Source organism: Myxocyprinus asiaticus, chromosome 1 (genome assembly GCF_019703515.2).
Source record: "Myxocyprinus asiaticus isolate MX2 ecotype Aquarium Trade chromosome 1, UBuf_Myxa_2, whole genome shotgun sequence".
NCBI classification, from domain to species: Eukaryota; Metazoa; Chordata; class Actinopteri; order Cypriniformes; family Catostomidae; genus Myxocyprinus; species Myxocyprinus asiaticus.
This window is the reverse complement of record NC_059344.1, coordinates 39,743,829-39,762,830: the sequence shown is the minus strand read 5'-3', so window position 1 is coordinate 39,762,830 and position 19,002 is coordinate 39,743,829. Positions and strand designations below refer to the sequence as shown.

The following is a 19,002-nucleotide window of genomic DNA, read 5'->3' as shown; positions in this document are numbered from 1 at the left end:
TCAATCATCTGAAACTCTATAGACTAGCAGTATCAGTGATTTTTTTGTTAATGTATGAACATATGAAAACTGTATGAAGAAACAGATTTGAACAGAATCATTGCATTTATTACTTGTCTGTACAACCAGTCCTTTAATTAACAAATCTCAACACATCATATTAATGCATAAGCATTAAAATGAAAGCTGCACTTCTAACAGAGCTTCCTTATGAAGACTCTGTCTTGCAATAACCTGTCCTGTACATATATTATCCACATAATTTTCAGCTACTGTAGATTTTAAGCATTACAACATGGGGTCTGTAGCCTTCCTCTGAAAAAAGAAAAAGAGGGATGTCATAAAGGAGGCAACAGATCTATAGACATGATTTATAGGATGTATGTTCTATTGAAACACGAGCCAAGAGCAAAGGTCTCTTGTTGAACTCTGTGCCATTTGAAGCATTGTTCTTTTTATTCATACACTGACTGTGATTGTCACATATTGCAGACAATATGTTCTGCTTGGCATACAAGTGTCCTTTAATAATATCAGTCCGGAGAGAAGAAGGGAATTGAAACAATCAATTTGTGTATTCATAGCTAAAATTTCTGGGCCTTTTCCAAAATGACAAAAATGTACTTTAAAAAGATAACAGCAGGGGATTGATGTCTTGGTGTTAAATTTCAAAACTATAAAAAAGAGGTACATTTTTTGGAATCGCAAAGTCTTTGGTGTCATTGAATTTTATCCAGAATAGCTTTTTTAATTGTTGAAAACATACCACTCTTCACACCCCTCAAAAGATGTGGCCATAGGACCTTATTGAGAAAAGTTTCACTCAAGCTAAAGCCTTGGAACTGGAGTGTCTGTTATCTTTAATGGAAGTAAATGAGAGTGTGACAATTAGTTTACATGCCTGTAAGCTTGCCAATTTATGCATTAACCTTGGTGATTTTATCGAAATGCAGTTCATCACATCAGCCCATTTACACAAAAATCTGTGGTTTATGGAACATTTTATATTTGTAAAACACAGCGAATTAGAGCAAATGTGCATGAGAAACTTTGACATGCTTCAGAGCATGAAAAAGCAACAATGCTTTTTATATCAAGACATATAGCAGGACATGAATTACTGTTGTCAACTCAATAAATAACACTACACTATGCAGTAAGCTTTGAACAGAAACAAACAATTGGAACAAACAATTAAAATGTATTTTGTTCCATATTCTGCTCTGACTTGGAAAGGATTCTGCATAATTTGTTTTGATGCGATTTTAATATTTCATGTCCCCTCTGTACCTTATATCTCTTTTCAGAACACAAGAACAATAACAACAACTCAGTAGAAAACAAAAGCACACTTTTGAATAGTTGATTTCTGTGTTTTCTTGTGTTGTGCAAAAAGATTCCTTGTGTTTTATCTACTACTTGCCTGAAATGTTTCCCATGATCTTAAAAATCTTTTGATCTGAAGGTGTATGCTTAAATGTTTGAAATTAGTTTTGTAGACAAAAATATAATTGTGCCACCATATTAATTTATTTCATTATAAAACTAAAATGTAATTAAAAAAATAACAAATATAAAAAAAGTTTTGAAATTGATGACTTGGATCGAATAATTAAGAAAAGCAGCCAATAAGTGCCCAACATAGATGGGAACTCCTTCAATACTGTTTAAAAAGCATCCCAGGGTGATACCTCAAGAAGTTGGTTGAGAAAATGTCAAGAGTACATGTCTGCAAATTCTAGGCAAATGGTGACTACTTTGAAGATGCTAAAATATAACACAGTTTTGATTTATTTTGGATTTTTTTAGTCAAAACATAATTCCCATATTTCCATTTCTATTATTCCATAGTTGTGATGACTTTACTATTATTCTAAAATGTGAAAAACAAAAAAACAAAAAACAAAAAATAAAGAATGAGTAAGTGACCCTAAACTTTTGAACGGTAGTGTAAATCTACACAAATATTACCTATAATAGCACATTAACCAAAATTCTATAACCAGCTGTCAATAGTGGCTGCAGGCGATCACACAGTTGAATTCCATTTACCCAATGATTTTCCTAAAAAGATTCTCATCAACTACAATAGCATCTTTTCACCATCAAGAATTGATTCTTGTCCACATAAATATTAGCTTATTGAGCATCCAAAAGGGCCCTATGTAGGACAGGCAAATTTAATGGAGAAATCCCATCATGCATCGATCTTCAAGGAATACTGCTGTCTAGCTGATAAAACCCTTTTCCAAAGGTGTTTGTAATTGTTTCTTAATCTCAAAGGATTTTAACTCTAAGATAAGTAAAAAAGAGAACTATTCCAATTAAATGTGTTCACTTAATTATATCAATAATTATATCATGAATATTAAAATGAAAAAAAAAAAAAAAATGTATATACTTGCCTGTACCAAGTACTCTGTGGACATAACTAAATTGCCACTTTAATTGATCTGATTACTGAAGAGTATTACAAAGGATATTGAAGATAATAATCAGGTATTTTAATTTTTAATGACATTGTAATGAATATTGGGAAGCCTTATTTAAAAGGGGGCTTAATTAGGTGGACTGGTATTTGAATAAACCAAAAAGACAAAAGTTCGTTGTTATGGCCCTGTCTAGGGCTTGACTGCAACATAATGTAAGCTGTCAGCTCAAACACATATAGCTCAATGTAATAATTCTTTATAGACAAGAAATAGGATGCATAATGTCTATTAAGAGATAAAGAAATCAAACTTCCCTAAAAAAAAAAGAATAATAAAATAAAGAAATTAATAACTTAATTACCTGTGTTTTCATTTAATGAAAAGATCACCCACCCTTACAATTTCTAACTTACAAGTGTTATTTACAATATTTGAAAGCAGCACTCAGCAGCTCATCATTCTGAGATTAATGCATGACACTCAAGATGCAATATTGAAAAAAGTAAACCTGTAAAACAGCTACAACAAAAACAAATTTAGGCCTATACTCTTGCCTAATCTGTGGATTTATCACAATCATTGTACAAAATGCTTTAATGTTTTTACAAGTGGAAGATAATGCAGTTACTTGTTGGGTTAAATAAATATATCTGAATAAAAAATCGGTCTTAACTCACAGAAAGTGAGTGTGAAAATGCAGTAAGTGTGAAAAAGGTCAGCCCGCTATGCCAATGTAGCAATTAAGCAGGGGAAAAGCAGCCCACAAGTTGGATTAGGAACGCTTCACTGAACTCTATATACATAATTTTGCTAATCAACATGAGAAAATTATTTATAGGCACCTGATTTCATCATCAATACACTGTCAGAGAGTACAGAAATCTGCAGGAAAAATGTATGAAACACTTAAGCATCTTATGATATAAGGGGTAATTGCAGATGGAGAGGCTAAAGGATTTCCCCTTGTGCTACCTAAATATTGAGTTTCTAAATCTTGTCAATGTGATCCTTCACATTTTTTCTTCTCTATATGACAACACATGTCCAGTCTGGGGAATGGTCACAGCATGTACTGTCATTTAAATCACATGAAAGGTCTCTGGATGTGATACAATAACATTCCCCTGCACGCACACATTGTCTGATGTGCAGGACAGAGTGCTGAAAACGATCATCCTTGTCTCTCCAATAAGGAGTGTAGGGACAATCACACCTGACACTGACAATAAATTGCTTGACTGATTGACATGCTGTAAAAATTGACTCTTCAAAAGTGTTTCTTCTAGGTTGTAGAGGATGATGGTGTGCTTAGATGGAGGTTAAGGTAAAACTAAAAAATGAAAAGCCCAAAATATTTGTCCAAACACATCATTCAAACCATTTTCCACCCCAGAGGAGCACTTGCCAAACAAAACCAGTAGAAATGTAAAACAATCTGCCTTAACAAAGAACTTTTTGGCTCTACCAAAATACAAAAGGCAAGGAAGTATTAATTACCAATATTCAGTAATGCAAACATATAATCCAAAACAAGCCTCAAAATAAAAGGCATAATGTTTACATAAATATATGTAACCATAACTAAAGCAATGCACAAAATATTACCTCAACTATTCAGCTATTGAGGAAAAAAAAGTGAAAGCAGCAAGTAATATTCATTTCTGATTGAAATGGTACAATCAAATTTCCTCTGGAGAAGAATAAAGGTGAGGCCAAAGCTCCACTTTTATTAGCCTGATTAAACTCGTGGTCATAAATACCATGTTGCCAAAACTCCAGAGCTGCAGTGGACTCCAGCCTCCGGTAAACAATTAAACCAGCAAGACAGCACTTAAGTTTTCGCTGTTTAAAGCTGCCGTGTCCTATGTTATTATTTTTACAAAAATTAAATGATTTCATAAATTGTACATAACACTTTTACAAAACAATTAAACAAAACACTTGGTAGGACTAATTTAAACCACACATTAATTTTAAAGTATGGCGTGCTACACACCCATCACAGATATGTTTTTTTGTACAACTTAAAAAAAAGGTTTGACAAATCCTCTGTTCCCTATTTGTCACTCACTCGACGTTGTGTCGATGTAGTGACACTAGGGGTCACTCTTGGGAGCCCGAGACACCTCTGGTCTTTGATAAAAGGCCAATGAAAATTGGCAAGTGGTATTTGCATGCCACTCCCCCGGACAAACGGGTATAAAAGAAGCTGGTATGCAACCACTCATTCAGATTTTCTCTTCGGAGCCGAACGGTCATGCTCATTGAGCTGAATTCCCACAACTGTTCATTCACCTCTGCTGGATCTGATGGCGCATTTCAGCAGCTTCTCCCTCCTCTGCACTGGTGCACTGCAAAGAATGCCCCTGGGCACTTCAGCAGAAATAAGAGTATATTTCTCTAAAAGAGCGGCACACACGGAACGTCTTTTTAAAGACGCGTCTTTTTAAAGATGCCTTTCCTTTGTGTGTTATTCCTGGTTGCGCTCATTATCTCTCGCCTTCTGACGGTCACGATCACTGTCTTTCGTGTCTGGGCACTGCTCACGTGGAGACAGCGGTCATGGATGGTCATGTACTCATTGCAAGGACATGTCCATGGCAACGATGCAGTCGTGGCTCGCCTTCGTAAGAAAGCAAGCCACCCCAGAGGCTCCCCGCCTCGGTCCTTTTACCCATGGGTATGAGGCCAGCGCGGCTACCACGGGGGGTGATTTGGGGACCCCAATGGGACCGCCTCCGCCGGGTATCCCCCCGCGGATCTCCCATTCCCCAGCACGCTCGTCTGCCCCGATCGGGCTTCTGGATGAGTCCGCCGGCTCGTCTCACGGTGAGTTTGACCTCTTATTCAGAGCCCGCGAAAGTGATGAGCTCTCGAGCGCAGCACCGGAGAGGGGGCTCGTTCAGTCGGACGCGGAAGCCTCAGCTGGGCTCCTCCCTTCGGGAATGATTGCCCAGTCACAGGCTGACGCGGAGATGATGACATGCTTTCCCGGGCAGCCGTGAGCGTCGGCTAGAGTGGAACCCTCTGCTCTTCCCTGAACCCTCGCGGCTCGATGATTGGTTCCTGGGCTCGAGGCGCCGCTCAAAGCCACGCCCTGCCCCCGTTCCTTTCTTCCCGGAAGTGCATGAAGAGCTGACAAGGTCGTGGGAGGCACTTTTTTACTGTCCAGTCCCGATCTTATCAGCTTCCCCGCCCTCACAACCCTCGATGGTGGGGAGGCCAAGGGCTATTCAGCAATCCCCCAGTGGATAAAGGTGCTCGCGGTGCACCTATGCCCGCAGAGCTCCGCCACCTGGCACAGGTGCCCAAAGCCCCCGTCCAAGGCCTGTAGATTTACATCGTCTCTGATGGCCAAGGCCTACGGTGCCGCTGGACAAGCCACCTCCGCCCTGCACGCCATGGCTCTCCTGCAAGTCCGCCAAGGCGCTAAAGGAACTGCACGAGGGTAGTTCCGCCCCGGGATTGATGCAGGAACTGCGCTCGGTGACCGACCTCGCTCTCCGAGTGACGGAGGTCATGGCGCGGTCTCTCGGGCGGACGATGTCCACATTAGTGGTCCAGGAACGCCACCTTTGGCTCAACCTGGTCGAGATGGGTGAGGCTGACAGGACACGGTTCCTTGCTGCCCCCATCTCCCAGGCTGGCCTATTTGGCGACACCGTCAAGACTTTGCCCAGCAGTTCTCGACAGTGGAGCAGCAGACGGAGACTATCCAGCATATCCTGCCCCGGCGCGGCTCAAGATCCCGCACCCCGTCTGCTTGTCGCCAAGGGCATCCCCCTGCCGTGACTGCACTGGCTCCACCGCAGCCCGCCCCTTTGGCCCGGCCCCGGAGTGGAGCCCACCGCAGGAAGCAGACGCCACCCGTCTCGCAGCCGCCAAGAACCCGTGAAAGGCTTCAGGGATGACGAAACCCGCTGCTCTGGAGCTGGTAAGCAGACCTCTCCATCCCCCGGTCGAAGGCCAGGAGGAGAATCTTTTTGTAACCTTTGCATTTAATTGCGCTGCATCCCCAAGTGGCTGCAGTACTCAAGAGTTCAGCAAGAGCGGTTTCCTTGTTCCCTGTGTCACGTATCCGGTGTGCACGGCCATCATCACGACCACCGTCCACCACTCTATTTGGCAGGTTTGGCGCTCCAGCGGCGGTCTCCTGCCCCTGAGCGCCCAGCTGTGGCACAAATCCGCCCCCGATGTGACAGTCTCCACGGGTCACGAGGACAGGCCTATTCCTCCCCATCCCAGGCTGTTCCAGGGGTGGTCACAAGGAGCCAGGTAAGTGCTTCGATGTCCCTAGACTCAGCATGGACACGACATGATGTCCCACCTGCCGGTACGTCCGATGACGTTGTCCCATTGGTCCCCCTTGCGTGGAACTTGGACGCGTGGCTTGCGCTTTCCAATCCGTCGCGATGGCTGGTCCGGACCATCCGACTCGGCTACGTGATTCAGTTCGCCAGGCGTCCGCCCAGGTTCAGCAGTATCCACTTCACCTTGGTGAATGACAAAACACTGCTATCTTGCACGCGGAGATCGCTACCCTCCTACTGAAGGGTGCGATAGAACCTGTCCCTCCAGCCGAGATGAAGAAGGGGTTTTACAGCCCCTACTTCATCGTACCGAAAAAAGGCGGTGGGTTGTGGCCAATCTTGGACCTGCGAGTACTGAACTGGGCTTTACACAGACTCCCGTTCAAGATGCTGACACAAAACCGCATTCTGGCGAGCGTCCGGCATCAAGATTGGTTCGCAGCAGTAGACCTGAAGGACGCGTACTTCCACGTCTCGATTCTACCTCGACACAGATCCTTCCTGCGGTTTGCATTCGAGGGTCATGCGTATCAGTACAAGGTCCTCCCTTTCGGCCTGTCCTTGTCTCCTCGTGTCTTCACGAAAGTCGCAGAGGCAGCCCTTGCCCTGTTAAGGGAAGTGGGCATTCGCATTCTCAATTATCTCAACGATTGGCTAATCCTAGCTCACTCTCGGGACATGTTGTGTGCACACAGGGACTTGGTGCTCTCACACCTCAGCCGACTAGGGCTTCGGGTCAACTGGGAAAAGAGCAAGCTCCTCCCGGTTCAGAGCATCTCGTTCCTCAGTTTGGAGTTGGACTCAGTCTCTTTGACAGCGTGCCTCACGAACGAGTGCGCACAGTCGGTGCTGGCCTGTTTGAAGGCGTTCAAACAGAAAACAGCGGTTCCACTGAAACTCTTTCAGAGGCTCCTGGGGCATATGGTATCCTCAGCGGTGGCCACCCCGCTCGGGTTGATGCATATGAGAGCCCCTCTGCCCCAGTCTCCATGTTTGTAGTAACTCCTCCCCCGTTGGGTAGGATCTACCTTAAAGACTCTCCACATGGTCGGAAAGACCATGTGACATATTTTTCCACTTAAATATCCCCCCCTCTCTTTGGGTGAGGTGTGGTGTCCGCGGTGTCCTCCCCTTGGGAGGGACACCCCCCGACTAGACCTGGGGCCCAGTCGGATAATCCCCCTTCTTTTTTAGGGAGTGGAAAAAGAGAAGGGGAAAAGAGGCCACAACTGGGTTAGCCTGTCTCTATTTTTTGGGTAGTCAATTTGTCCCCAAAGGGCTGTTCGACACTCATAACTATGTTGGGGGAGGTTACGTGTTGACCTGGTGTGCTGGCTACGAGGCACACAGTGGTCTGCCCACCACACACCGCCAGTTCACGTAACACAGTTCAGCCAGTTGTGGCGTTTCGTATAGGGACCCCTAGTGTCACTACATCGACACAACGTCGAGTGAGTGACAGATAGGGAACGTCATGGTTACTTGCGTAACCTCCGTTCCCTGATGGAGGGAACGAGACGTTGTGTCCCTCCTGCCACAACGCTGAACTACCCGCTGAAATGGCCGGACCTTGTCTCGGCTCCTCCTCGTGGGAATTCAGCTCAATGAGCATGACCATTCGGCTCCGAAGAGAAAACCTGAATGAGTGGTTGCATTCCAGCTCCTTTTATACCCGTATGTCCGGGGGAGTGGCATGCAAATACCACTCGCCAATTTTCATTGGCCTTTTATCAAAGACCAGAGGTGTCTCGGGCTCCCAAGAGTGACCCCTAGTGTCACTACATCGACACAACGTCTCGTTCTCTCCATCAGGGAACAGAGGTTACGCAAGTAACCATGAAGTTTTACAGTGGCCTTGCAACACAGAATACGCACATCATACAGAGCTTGCTATGAAAGACCGAGGTGAAAAAAGTGATGCAAAGTGTGGGCAAGGAGAAAAGAAAAAGCAATTGAAAGAGTTATAACAACAGTTTGGCAAGAAATATGGTGAGAAAAGGGGACAGAAGAGGTAAGGAAATGTGAGTATAGACCTTATTCACAGTAGCGTCATCTTTTATTTTTCATGGGAATGAAAACGAGGTCTTGAAGGATAGATTTACCATTTCTTCAATGGCACACATGGTATAAAGCTCCTACATTCCATCTGATTTTTCCAACTCATGTTGTCTGGGGTTTTTTGTCTACTGAATGTTCTTGGAAAGATATTTTGCAATGTTTTGTCCTCAGAATGATCAAAAAAACCCTTAAAACTGCAGTAAACCCCGTTGAAGAGACTACATCTATCCCTCAGATCCTCATTGTCATCCCCATCAAAGATGGCACTGCTGTGAATAAGGTCTACACACTTAAATGTTTTAAGTTCACATGAGTTAAAGAAACATTTACCAGCACAATCAGGAATCCAGATGAGCCGAGAGACTATTCATGCCTGCTGTAAAGTTGACAATAAGCAGTTGGACTATAGGGGCAATGGGAAGAATCATTCAAATATTCTGTGTTGAAGAAAATTAATTTTTAAAATGAATTAATGTTTTAAATTTATTCAAAGCCATTACCACATGATAGAGGGCTATTCAGGAACAATGGTTATGTAGGGGATGACTGTTTAGCTCTTATCTGAAATCTTATATAAAAATCTCCTCATCTAGCAATATATTATAGTATAATATATAGTATAATATAATATAATCTTAATATAGAATAATCTCCAGCTGCCCCTTATCTCGCTCTCCCGCTGATCATCTGATTCAGCGCCAGCCGTGCACCCTCACGGCCTGGCCACGCCCCCCTCCTCATCACAGTAATATACTGTAATATAATAAAATATTAATATAGTATAATAATATACTGTAATATAATATAATATAGTGATCATGTTGTTTCACTGACTGACAGGCAAACAGTCATTCTTATGTTGTCTCTAAGACAAAAGATTTTGTAAGTAGACAAATGCCAAGAGTGTCTACAATTGCTTACTAATTTTCAATTAACTTGCTAACACAATCTATGAATATGTAAATAAGATTGTTTGATTAATCCCTGAGCTCAACTGCACTAATTAGCCTCTCGTCCCTGAATCCATCTATAAAGTATTTAACAGAAGGAAAAAATAGTCAAGATGTTGAGAGGAGACACTAAACAGTAAATTAATTAAAAATATAATTTCTCATGTTAGCATCTCAGGTTAGCGTTGCCCGATGCCTCACATGGGACTGTTGACACAAAGCATTTTTTCAAGATGCACACAAACCAACAAGGGTCCTTAGCTCTCATTTAAACTTCTAAATTCTAATGAGTGTATTTAACAGAAGGAAAAAATAGTCAAGATGTTGAGAGGAGAAACTAAACAGTAAATTAATTAAAAATATAATTTCTCATGTTAGCATCTCAGGTTAGCGTTGCCCGATGCCTCACATGGGACTGTTGACACAAAGCGTTTTTCAAGATGCACACAAACCAACAAGGGTCCTTAGCTCTCATTTAAACTTCTAAATTCTAATGAGTGTATTGTATGTTAATGAAGTGGCACAAAATGCTATTTGCTATTTTCCTGAGAAATAGGTCATTGCTTTAAGATGTTTCAAAAGCAGGTCTGTTTTCAGCTCAAGCCTAAACTCAGTTCCTGCACTTGCAGTTTGTACACTATATCAGCAGGTGGTAATCAAGTTCATGTCTAAACTCTGAAAATACAGTGGAACATGAAATTATGTCCCTGACAATCACTGTCACATCTAGATGTGTTTTTTGTTCATGTTTTGTGTTAATGTCTTTTATTTTGAAAAGTAGTTCCATGTCATGTTATTTCCTGTTTCCCTGCCATGTCATGTGATTCCCTGTTTCCATGTCAAGTCATGTGATCATCCTGTTTCCATCATGTTCATTGTGTCTGTTTCCCATTGGTTCATAGTCTTGTTATTGGTTCTATCATGTCATTGGTTTATGCTCATTGTCTTGTTATCTTGTTTAGAGTTCTGTTTGTTCATTGGTTTATGTTTCCCATGCCCATGTCTCATGTTTCCATTATATTAGGGTCAGGTATTGTTTGTAGGTTTGTTTGTGTTGGTGTATTTAGGTTATCAACTTTATGTTACATCATTCAACTCTGTTTGTTTGGATTCATGTTTCTGGATTTACCATGCTTCAAGTAATTAACTGCAGTTGGATTCTACACTTAATCGTCTGCCTGTCATTGCCAGCATACGTTACACACTGTTGTAGTGAATTTATGAAACAAATTTATTTTTAAAAGGTTTTATTTTTTAATTATATCGTATGTTTGCAATTACAATTGTATTTATGATATTTGTATTGGTATTTTTCAACCTGTAAGTCCATATTTCTATTCTTCCAATTCTTTGCATACAGCCCATTTATACTACCAACTTCTTAGAATGTGCTGTCTTCGTTTATATCACTGATGCTTGGTCTATGTAATAGGATGCTGACGGTGCAATAACCGGAGAAGAACCTCAGATTTAAATTGCTCTTGACCCAGCCAATTAGCACTTTGCAAATGCAATTTCACAAAACCCGCTTGTGCCTAGACTAAGCACGTGCAATACAAAAACTTAATGGCCACGGCCACTAACTTTTGTGTAAATGACAAATCGTATAGCGCTGTGCTTAGCGCTTCACACTTAGCACTCTTAAATAGGGCCCTGAGCACTAATTACATTATTATACTCCTAAACCTAATAGTACCAACCTGGTATCATGACAAGTTGCAATAATCGTACGAGATGGCGAAATCATAGGAAATAGTAAGAGCTGGCTAGTTCAAAAACTTTTGACTTATAGAGGTTATGACATCAGTAATTTGTATGGATTTTAAGTATGGAATAAGTAGGCAAATTTGTTAACTGACATTTCCTTTCTTAAAGTGTTGGATAGGAGGCTATAGCTAAAACTTTATGCCTGATTTGTATTGATTGTAAATTATGTTTGTTCATTGGTTGATCACTATGGGAATAAAAGTCATACTTTTAAAGAGTAAACAATGAGCATTTCCTGTTTTCAGTCTTGTCTGGTCTTCATCTATATAGCTTTTATTTGTCATTATTTTCCAACCACATCAGCAACTGTTCACTGAAAGTCTTCACTGCAAGTCCCACAGTGTCTCTCACAGTTCACACAGTTGAGAATCTTTCTTATTTTTAAAGTATCTGTGTGTCACAGATGGACAGAAAGGATAGATTGTGCTGTGTGAAGCAAAGAGTCTGCCCTTATATGATATATTTCAAAGACAGAGAGGCTAACACTATAATCTGAACCAATGACACGGAACAGCACAAAAACACCTTCCTGAATTTCTTTGTATTCTGTATTCCACTGATTTGATCTTCACCGCATCTCTCTTCTCTCAAGACAGGCTGTGGTTAATTCACGTACTGTTCTTCTAAACAACATTGTTAATTAAAATATATATTTTATGTTATGCAGTTGTTAGAGAGCAGACTGTAAGTCTTCTGTTTAAAATGTATTACCTTCAAGAGGAGCATCTTGTTCAAAGCACACCAGTTTGCATATGACAATATATTCAACATATTAAAAAAGGGCATCTGCATTGTCACTCATACAGAAGAGACCTGAAAATGTAAATGCATGCTTTATACAGCTGCAAAATGACATTGTCCTTACCTATGCTTATTTATTCATAAAGCACTGTAAGATTGATGGATCAGCTTGAATCTATTAGCTAAATGACCTTGGGGAAGCACAATTCTAATTTTTCAAACTTTAGAGGACATTGGCCCAGGCCTGTCCACCCAGAGGGCTGAAGACCACTTGGGAAATGCCTTATTCCCGAGATTTAAAATAAGTTCTCTAATGAGTCATTAACTTTCAATTAAAGCCTGTCCTTTCAGCAGTAATTATCAGATATATCATATAAGAATTATCTCTAATTTGCCTCTAATCTCTAATTAGTCTGTAACAGATCATCTTTTTTTTCTTCCTTTTTTTCTTAATATAACCTACAGTTTAATAATAAAAAAAAAAATAATAAAAAAATTAAAAAACGCTGACCATATTCCACAGATAATGGTTAAAGGAAAATTCCGGGTTCAATACAAGTTAATCTCAATCAACAGCATAAGTGGCATAATATTGATAACCACCAAAATAATTTTTACCTGTCCCTCCTTTTCTTTTTCTTTTTTTTCTTTTTTTGTCTTTTTTTATAAAAAGCTAAAATCTGAGTGAGGCTCAATGGAAGTGAACGGGGCCAATCCGTAAACATTAAAATATTCACTGTTTCAAAAGTAAAGGCACAAGACATAAACACTAAGCATGTTAACATGATTTTAGTTTGATAAAATCATTACTAACCTTTTTATCCAATTTTACAACTTTGTTGCCATGACGACATAAACATTAAAACCCCCCAAACAGCCGTAAAAATGACAATTTAAACAAGTTTACACAAATAATAGCTCAAATAATACACAAGTAATTACACAATACACAATTATTTGTACAAATTATTTGTACTGTTACTTAATTTAGATTTCTAGTCAGGCTACAAATTGGAAAAACAGTTACAGAAAGACAAAAATGACTTCTGACAGTAAGACAAGTAAAATACAGTAAAATACACCGAAAATGAGAGGCGAGAAGAACAAAGTACTTTGATAAAATTTTTAGCTTCAGATTTCTGCCTTTAAACCCTCCAAAAATTTACCCCATTCACTTTCATTGTAAGTGCCTTGAATCGAAATTTCGATTGAAAATAATTTTTTTTTGTGGTAATTAACATTATGCCACAAATGCTATCGACTGAGATAGAAATGTAATATTTTTAGCTGTCTACTTTTCAAGATAACAAATATAATGTGTTCACAGTGTCGTGAGAGAAAGGTTTAAACAAAATATTGTGAAAACAAAATCTCATTTCAAAACTAAAAAAAAATCTAAACATGCTGTGAATGCATCGGTGAATAAAAGAGTTTCCTGGGCGAAGCTTTTTTGTAGTGCTTTTCTTTACTCTGCTGTCATTCTCTAGACTTTAGATTCATAAATAAAACAACCCTCAGCAAGCTCACCTTTTTACCCTGAAGAGGATGAGTCTTCCGTGTTGAAGATTCACTTCTTGTTTTCATATTTGCACATTAAGAACTGAGTCTCCTCTAGTCCAGAATCTCATATTGCAGTCTGCGAACTAATTTCAACCACTAATTCATAAAAACTGATTATGATGATTTGATTATTTTAATTAGCGAAGTCAAGCAAAGTTTCTCACCATAAATTGCAAAATGTCTCACTTTCTATGGTTATTTGGGGTAACTTACACGATTATTGCATTCACATTCAATAACATGCAAAATGATATGACGATGCATGAAATTATTTGTACTCTTACTTGATTTAGATTTCTATTCAGGCTACAAATTGGAAAAGCAGTTACAGAAAGACATAAATGACTCCTGACAGTTGGACAAGTAAGTAAAATACAGTAAAATACACCGAAAATGAGAGGCGAGAAGATTTGAGACAAGCTTGTGTATTAAATTCTTACATTCAGTCAATTAGAGAATTACTGAAATTTTACAGAATTTCTAAAAGCAATTAACATACAGCTCTTATTAATTCACTTGAATTCATTTCTTTCTTTCAGCTGTTGCCAAGGACACTTCATTTACAAACAAAAATGTTAAACACAATAACAGCAAAAAACACATTGATCATTGAAAAATGGATGGCTCGTCAGAGAAGAATCATAGTTTGTATTTAATATCATCATTTTAAATGCAGTTTGGTTCAGCTTTACCAATGTAGTATGTTTAACAATAGAAACAATTCCACCCCTGGAGTCGCGAGTTCAAATCCGGTTGCTAGGGAGGGTAGTGTCACATGGGGTAACCCCTCGCTTTCGGTGTGGCACGTGGCGAGTTGTGCATGGATGCCGCGGAGGATAGCGTGAAGCCTCCACACATGCTATGTCTCTGTGGTAACGCGCTCAACAAGCCATTTGATAAGATGCGCGGATTGATGGTCTCAGACACGGAGGCAGCTGAGGTTTGTCCTCTGCCACCCAGATTGAGGCGAGTCACTATGCCACCAAGAGGACTGAGAGCGCATTGGGAATTGGGCATTCCAAATTTGAGAGAAAAAGGTGAGAAAACAAACAAACAAACAAACAAAATAGAAACAATAGTCACAAAGCAGTTCTCTTAAGCTTCTGCCTTAAGCTTCTGTGTGCTGGGTTTGGTGGTGGTATAATTGTCAATGAACAAGCAGGTCAATCTGTGAGTAGCTGGTTTCAGAAAGTTGAGTTTCTCCTAGCCTTCTATCCAACAATCTTTGAGCTTCCCCACTGTAAACAAAAAAAAAAAAAAAGAAGATTTTGTTTCAATTTAAAATAAGTGTTCATGCCTTAAAATGTTACGTTTAGACAACTTGAGATGTGAAGTTGTTTTAACTGAGCAAAGAGTTGACTAAACTTCTTAAAACAAATTAAATTAACCATTTCAGTTTTGTCAACTTGAGATGTGAAGTTGTATTAACTGAGCATACAATTGACTAGACTCTAAAACTAGTTAAATGAACATAGGTTAATTTGACATAACTTAATTTCTTAAGTCCAAATCACTCTCTCAGAGCATTAATTTAAATGTTTTATCATTGGTTTAAACTTTAATTCAAATTACCTGACTTTACCATAAGTTATTTTCACCAAACACCATAATTGTATATGATTTCACTCTGTTGAAGTTAAATGACAACTTTTCTCACTTTAGCTTAACAACAAAAGAAAACTAGTTAGAAGGCTTAATACAGTTATTTACTTTTTCTGCAGTCAGATTATCCTTATTTGAACAAGACTTGCTTCATAACATTCAACATTCTCATTCAGTTAATTTCTTAGTTCATTCTTTCTGCGAAGTCTACTTTTTGCAAATCAAGTTCACAAGACATATAAATAAAACCACAAACTTTACTCAATGCATGGACATATGGGCAACATATACAATACTGTATAATAACAGTATGAAGGTGTCATATCAGACAAGATAAAAGTTTCAAATACAAATTGATAATGGAAAAAAACATTTAAAGATTTATAATTTGGTATAAAAGTACAGTTGAGAGTCTTTTCTAGTCACAAAATGCAACTGCATTTGAGCTGAAATAGCTCCAACTTGCTTGTATTATTTTAAAATATCTACTGCTTTCAAATGATTATTTAGTTTACAACCCCAATTCCAAAAATGTTGGGACAGTATGAAAAATGCTAATAAAAACAAAAAGGAGTGATTTGTAAATTATATTCAACCTTTGCTATATTGAAAGCACTACAACTACACATTATATGGTATTTTACCTTGTGAATTTCATTGGATTGTTTTTTTTAACGTACAGTAATTTCAAATCAGATGATTGCAACACATTCGAAAAAAGTTGGGACAGTCGAGTGTTTACCACTGTGAAACATCACCATTTCTTCTACTAACACTTAAGCATTTAGGCACTGAAGACACAAGTTTGTTAAGTTTAAAAAGTGGAATTTTCCCCCATTCATCCATTATTCAGGTCTTCAGCTGCACAATTGTACAGGGTCTTCATTACCATATTGTGCGCTTCATAATGCTCCACACATTCTCAATTGGAGATGGTCAGGACTGCAGGCAGGCCAATCTAGCACCCGCACTCTCTGCTTATTCGGCCAGTATGTAGTTTGAAATTGCTGAAAATCCTGGGACGTCCTTGGAAAAGATGGTGCTGGATGGCAGTAAATGCTGCTCCAAAATTTGTATATATCTGTCTGCATTAATAGTGCCCTCACAGATGTGCGAGTTAACCATGCCATGGGCACTAACGCTTTTGGACCTGACGCTGATAACAGCTTGGATAGCCCTTTTCCTTTTTGGCCCGGAGAATACAACTGCTTTGTTTTTCAAAAACTATTTAAAACGTGGACCCATCGGACCAAAAAATATGGTTCCACTGTTCTACTTTTCATCTAAGATGAGACTGAGCCAGGAGAAGTTGGCAGCACTTCTGGACATTGTTGATGTAAGGCTTCTGCTTTGCATAGTAAAGTCTTAACTTGCATCTGTGGATGCAGTGGCAAATGGTGTTGACTAACAAAGGTTTATTAAAGTAATCCCAAGCCCATGTTCATGATATCCATTAGAGATGAATAATGTTTTTTAAGACAGTGATGTCTGAGAGATCAGAGATCACATGCATTCAGAAGTGGTTTTCGTCTTGCCCTTTACGCGTCGAGATTTGACCAGAATCCTTGAATCTTTAAACTACTGTATATTGTGCACTGTAGAGGGTGAAATGCCCAAAATCCTTTCAATTTGTCTTTGGGGAACATTGTTCTCAAAGTGCTGGATTATTTGCTGAAGCATCTGTTGGCAAACTGACAAGTGAATGATCCTTGCTCTTGAAGGACTAGGCTGTTTTTGGAGGCTCCTAATATACTATGACACAATTGCCTCATCTGTTTAACATCTCCTGTTTCACATTGCCTTGTTATTTTAAATCATCAAATTGTTATTAGTCTTAAATTGCCCCTGTTCCAGCTTTTTTTGGAGTGTGTTGCAATCATCAAGATTTGAAATTACTGTACATTAAAAAAAACAAACAATGAAATTCACAAGGTAAAACATCATATAATGATTAGTTGTAATGCTTTCAATATAACAAAGGGTGAATATAATTTACAAATCACAAATTTTTGTTTTTATTTGCATTTTCATTCTGTCCCAACTTTTTCGAAATTGGGGGTTGTACAAATTTTGTATAAAAGAGCAACTGAGAGTCTGCCCAACTCACAAAATGCAATACTTACTATAAATGGATTTGAGCTAAAATAGCTCCAACTTGCTTGTATCATTTTAACAAAATATTCACTGCTTTAAAAATACCATTGAATGTTTGGTAATTTGGTATCAAAGACAAGTGAGAGTCTGTCCAACTCATGAAACACTTACTATTTACATTTACATTTATTCATTTGGCAGACGCTTTTATCCCAAACGACTTACAAAAGAGGAATACATTATAAGCGAATCATCTTAAGGAGACAGTGGTACGGAAAGTGCAGTATTACAAAGTTTCACTAGCATCAGAATAGTATTATTCAAGACAGATTAAAGTGCAACAAGAATATTTTTTAATATTTTTTAAATTTTTTAGTGACTGATAAGTGCTCATGGAAAAGAAGTGTTTTTAGCCGTTTTTTGAAGACAGAAAGTGAGTCAGCTTCACGGATGGAGTTGGGAAGGTCATTCCACCAACGTGGAATGATGAAACCAAAAATCCGGGAAAGTGTTTTGGTGCCACTTTGTGTTTGTACAATAAGGTGCCGTTCCTTAACCGACCGCAGGCTTCTGGTGGGAACGTAGCTCTGCAGAAATTATTTTAGGTATGCTGGAGCAGACCCAGTGACTGTTCTATATGCCAGCTTAAGAGCCTTGAATTTGATACGTGCATCAACAGGCAGCCAGTGAAGAGAGACAAGGAGTGGTGTAACATGCACTCTCTTTGGTTCATTAAAGACCAGACGTGCTGCTGTATTTAACCACAAAATGTGTACATCTAATACTTTTCCTTTTTGTAGTCAAGACATTTTTACACAGTTTTGTGAAGGGGTTTGTTTCTCAGCCCATGAACCTCTGCAGAACACTGATCACCTCCAAGATTCATAAGAATCTTTTGAATGACCTCTAACATGTAGCATAATTTTTTTTGGGTAATCAATATTAAGTGCAAAAGTCAGCCCAACTAACATAGCTATGGCATGAGGGAGGTACTTCACATCACAAAGGACGATCTGTTCCTCCAGTACCACTGAGTGGTCAAGGGTATCTTCTCCTTCAGTGATTATGAGGATGCCCACATCCATTCCTGCTGCCATATGCTCTTTACTGTCTGTTGCCTACATTAAAATGATATATTAGAATATTGACTGAGAATCATTCAGTTATTTTTATCATGTTATTGTATAAACCAATTTTAGCAGAAATTGGTGTCTTTGGAGCATCTTAATTCTGAGAATAATAAACTTGCATAGACACTAGCGATGTGCGAGACTAGTCGACTAAAAGGTTCTGATGATGCTAGTCGACACTGGATTTACTAGTCGGTTAATATTTTTCCCCATTTATCTGTTTTTACACATTTACATTTGGCTTTATATTTTTACAGAGGCTGTGTTTAAATTACTGTCATATTAATGTAACACATTTTACAAATATTATTTAAAAAAAGAGGATATCTGAGCAGAAACAAAGTTTCATTTCACCTCA

At 39.1% G+C, this 19,002-nt stretch overlaps 1 protein-coding gene across 1 annotated transcript in view; it reads left to right on the top strand.

Moving 5' to 3' along the window:
- The window catches only part of abcf2b (ATP-binding cassette, sub-family F (GCN20), member 2b), a 306,662-nt gene extending 305,134 nt beyond the window's left edge, over nt 1-1,528 (top strand). The window contains exon 16 of the mRNA XM_051703684.1: nt 1,466-1,528. The gene's annotated coding sequence lies outside the window, so the exon portion shown is untranslated. The remainder of the gene's footprint in view (nt 1-1,465) is intronic.
- The last annotated feature ends 17,474 nt before the right edge of the window (nt 1,529-19,002 follow it).